We start from the raw sequence: 5,000 nt of genomic DNA on the forward strand, positions 1-5,000 counted from the left end.
GCAAGGATAGAACGGCTTTAATCTTAAAAAAAAGAAAAAAAGAAAAAAAAAGTTGTGTCTAGTGTGTGTTTTTTTTTTTTTTTTTTTTTTCTCTCTCTCTCATTGATATCATTACAACACTGCTGAATATGCGTACTATCATCTGACCCCATTATATGTATTCAAAATGAGATAATAAGGCAGATAATTTTTACACCGAGAGGGAACTGTCCCAATTCATCAAACTCCGGTAAGTTGGTTGCTGCACTGTGGTTCACCCAGCAGTCGTTTTTTTAGTTTGGTGTGAAGACTGTCGTGTGTGTGTGTGTGTGTGTGTGTGTGTGTGTGTGTGTGTTTGTGTGTGCGCGCGCGCGCGCGCGACGTGGGATCCTCTCTCGCACATACACACTGATCATACACACACACCCTACCCCACCCTTCCCACCTCAGGTCACCAAGACACTGTCAATGATAGATCGATAAACTGATAGCTCCACAGCTGATATGGTCCTTCACCATCACTCCGTCCACACCCTTCCCTCCTCACTCACTTACTCACACACACGCACAAACACACGCACACCCTCTTCTCCCTCGTACTCCTTTCTGAGTGCGTGATGGTCGGAGATATATCTCCTGTTGACACAATGGTTGGCGGTACTTGTGGTGGCGGCCACTAGCTGAGCACACACCTACTCCCACTGCTCCCAACCCCGAGTTCTCTCTGGGACCTCCTGACCTGCAGACAGTGAGAAACTGTGGAGTGATGGCCTACGGGTCACGCGGCCGCCTAGAAAGCGATAGAATCTGAGCGCACATCTTCGAACCACACCGACAGTCGCCAGTATTTTCTCCCACTCCACTAGATCTTGAGTGGTCGTCTGCACGCTAGTCATTCGGATGAGACGTTAAACCGAAGTCCCGTGTGCAGCATGTATTTAGCACACGTAAAAGGTATCATGGCAACAAAAGGTATTGTCCCTGTAGAAAAGTCCACTTCGATAGGAAAACAAATAAAATTGCAGGCAGAAAAAAACAGAAGTAAAAGGGTGGTGCTGTCAGTAGCGACGCTGGGGAGAGCAGCCCGAATTTCACAAGGAGAGATCTGCTGTGACAAAAAAAAGAGTAATACAAATAACTGTACTTTTCATCCCTAGGATCAATGGCATGTTGTTTAGTGCTCACAGTCATGTACGGCTATCCCAGTATTGTAATCCTCTTCATCAATAGGACGCAGCACAGTGACGTCACTGATAGCGTCATCAAAAGAAGGGAAGTATCCCTGGACGGCTGAAAATTTCACATGATTATTTGCTCTGGAGTAGTATGTTTCCAGACCGTTTTCTCAGTTTTTGGCTGGTTGCTCTTGATATTGATTTGACTTGAAACATCACTTTCTGCTGTTTTTTCCCCAGCGATCAGCGGTTAAACACACACACACACACTAAAAACAACAGAGAAACAAACAACAACAAGAAAAAAAAACACAAAAAATGTTACAGGTATATATATTGCAGTTTCATGAAGCTACTTAATAAAAATATTCATACAGTCAAACCATGTGGTCTAATTTATGGCGTAATGTCTGTCTTTTACTTCACGCGTCACACAGACTTTTGACGTCACGAAAGAAAAGGAACTTTCCCGCTCTCCGCTCGACTGAATCAGTAAAGAAACGATATAAAAGTACTGGTATTTCAAGGTGGCTGGCGCTACCACATCATTGCCACACCTCCCCTGTCTCTTTACAAAGTCGGACTGGAGTCAAGCTCAACAGGGTCTTCTTTCCCCACTGATTCCGCCAGATTGCCCTGAACAGCTGTTGTTGCTGATCGAGACCTCCCATGATGGTAGGCTTACAAGAGTGCAGGAAAATTGCAAACAAGAGAGGCAAGGCCTTCAAGACTCACTTGTGATAAATTACGTCCCCTAGCATTAATTACAGAGTAATTTCCCTTTTTTACTATCTGCACCAAAACGTTTGCAAAATAAATAAATATTCCATGCTTAGCAAAAGAAGTTCCTGTTTGAACAAAAAATGATAATAATGACTCCTCTAGTTGTTGTGTCAGAATAACAGGTCAAAGTGCCAAGTTTAGAGAATACAAAAAATATAAATATAACAGTAAATGCAGTTTGCATTTATTAGGCTTCTTTTTTATTTTTTGTGCCCATCCCAGAGGTACAATATTGTTTTAAACAAGATGACTGGAAAGAACTGAATTTTTCCTATTTTTATGCCAAATTTGGTGTCAACTGACAAAGTATTTGCAGAGAAAATGTCAATGTTAAAGTTTACCACGGACACACACACACACACACACACACACACACAGACAACCGAACACCGGGTTAAAACATAGACTCACTTTGTTTACACAAGTGAGTCAAAAATAAATAAAAATCAGTAAATAAATAAACATCAATAAAAGGGAACAGACAAGATGAAAACAAACCCCAAACCAATCCGTAGCTAACTATAAAACGAAGAGACAGACAGATCCAAAGGAACGTTTCTTTTTGATTGTTTCCTTCAGGGACACGGAGACAATTCGGGTAAAACACAAAGAACGGGAACAGCTCACTATTTTGCATTCTGTATCAGTTTTACTCTATATATACCATTAAATCCACACTTATTTCTTCCACGCTTGTTCGTGTGTGCGCGCGTGCGCGAGCATGCGTGTGTGTATGTGTGTGTGTTACTAACGTGTCATTATAAAGAGCTTTGAGAGGTGTGGAAGCGCAATATTAATGTATTACTGTTCTACTATTATCATTATTGTTATTTTTACGATTGCATTTGTTGTTATTCCATATTCTTCCGTTAAAACAGCAGAACTGTCATCCAACTCATCGCATTACCTCCCCCGTTCCCAACAGTCATTGCCGAGGTCCCGTGTGCCGCAGGCACATTGTGCACGTAAAAGAACCCACGGCAACAGAAGGGTAATCCCTGGCAAAATTCAATTTAAAAAAAAAAAAGAGAAAAAAGAAAAAAAGGAAAGAAAGAATGACGAAGGAAAAAAAACAAATTTGATACTGAAACAAATACACTTGCAGACTCTCTCTCTCTCTCTCTCTCTCTCTCTACACACACACACACACACACATATATATATATATATATATATATATATATATATATATATATATATATATATATATACATTTATATATACATACATAAAAAGCAAAATTCATTTTTTCTTAGTTCAGACCAGCATGGATTACCAAGAAAATGATTGGGCACAACCCTAAATCGTTATCAATGGGTAATTAATGTGACTGTCATGGGTAATTAATGTGACTGTCTTGAGAATCTCCCTTTCTTCTTCAGTCTTTGTGCTGCACCTTCTCCGTGCCACCAAACACAACAGTCGGTATATGAACCTCGCGTATATAGGCTACTTGAAAGAGGTAGGGCGGCGTGTGAAGATAGGAAAAAACCCACCGACGTATCACCGCTGTGAAACCACCGAACAAACGTATACAGCGCGCACAGAGATATAGATAAGGCCACACGTTTATTCCTTGGGTGGTATTTCCCTCTCCCCTCACCCTCCACCCCGGGTATATCCCAGTGTTGGTACATGGCTTGACAGAAAGCCGTGTGCTTCCGAAGAATTATCTATATTGGACTGAGAAGTGTTAAGAGAGAAGAGAGAGAGAGGGGGAGAGAGAGACTCTGAGGAAGGCTACCAAGTTCAATCAGGGTATAAACTTGTCAGTCTCGATGACTGATTCCTTTACAAATTATGGCAATACACTCTTTCCCTGTCTTTCACCCCTTGTGTCCTCGCTTCTATAGTCGCGCGCGCGCGCACACACACACACACACACACACACACACACACACACACACGTACACACACATACACACACGTATGTGTGTGTGTGTGTGTGTGTGTGTGTGTGTGTGCTTGCGTGCCTAAGACTCTACAAATGTGCGCACGGGACACACACGCGCACGTGCACGCCAAATACATGAATTTAAATCAGCCATCTTACTTACCAAATATCAGAACACACAACCTCTACGGGATCCCACAGACAATTTCTGCTACCACTAAGAACAAATCACAAAAGAGAGGCACTCTAGCCATTAGATTCACACAAGAAGAAGGAAGTCCCAGGTTCTGTTTTGAAGAGCCAAATGATATCGCTGTAAGCATTCATTCATTCATTCATTCATTCACACAACAACCAATGGAAAAACAAGACTGGCGCGACATAGGATTGTCGTCCATGAACAAGCCTTCAACTTAAAAATAAAAAAGAGATCGAATATCAAGCACTACCCACGTATAAGTGTCAAGTTTCATGGGCCGAGCCCCCTTTTTTTTTTCTTTCTTTTTTTTTTTTCGAAACAGAGTGACGTATAGCCGTGAAATCAGGAACGAAAGAAAGATGATCCGGCACAAGAAACACATGATGTTTGTTGTACACTCGTCCTTTGGCACGGCATCGTATTACAGGATATGTAGGCAATGAAATGGCGAGAACTCCAGAGAAAAATCACGTTTATCCTCTCATTCATGCCTCAAGTACTGAAGAAGCAAGGAAGACTGCTGGGCGCCTTTTAATTAAACGGAGGTGCGCGCGCGAACACACACGCACGCACGCGCGCGCGCACACACACGCACACTACAGAAGGAAGGGGATGTGGAAACATCTCGCAGACAAAAATAGTAAAATGTACTTTCCCTGCCTTGAATAATTATTGTTGCCCGACAGTGTGTAAATAATATTCGACCTGTGAAATCCGGCAACAAGCTGAAATGGATCATGATATATCACACACACACACACACACACACACACACACACGCACGGACGCACTCACACACACACGCACGCACGCATGCACGCGCACACGCACACACACACACACACACACACACACACGACACGACACGACACGACACGACACATCACAAGACAACATAAGACAACACACACACACACACACACACACACACACACACACACACACACACACACACACACACCACCTTTTC

The 5,000-nt window shown here is 42.5% G+C and overlaps 1 protein-coding gene across 3 annotated transcripts in view; it reads right to left on the bottom strand.

Annotated features, from left to right (window-relative positions):
- Positions 1 to 5,000, bottom strand: part of LOC143282019 (uncharacterized) — a 71,740-nt gene that overhangs the window by 36,044 nt on the left and 30,696 nt on the right. The window contains exon 1 of one of the 3 annotated variants that reach the window (XM_076587438.1): positions 3,995 to 4,119. The exons of the other annotated variants lie outside the window; for them this stretch is intronic. The gene's annotated coding sequence lies outside the window, so the exon portion shown is untranslated. Of the gene's footprint in view, positions 1 to 3,994; positions 4,120 to 5,000 lie in introns of those variants that run through there. 3 annotated transcript variants of the gene reach the window in all.

Source organism: Babylonia areolata, chromosome 5 (genome assembly GCF_041734735.1).
Source record: "Babylonia areolata isolate BAREFJ2019XMU chromosome 5, ASM4173473v1, whole genome shotgun sequence".
NCBI classification, from domain to species: domain Eukaryota; kingdom Metazoa; phylum Mollusca; class Gastropoda; order Neogastropoda; family Buccinidae; genus Babylonia; species Babylonia areolata.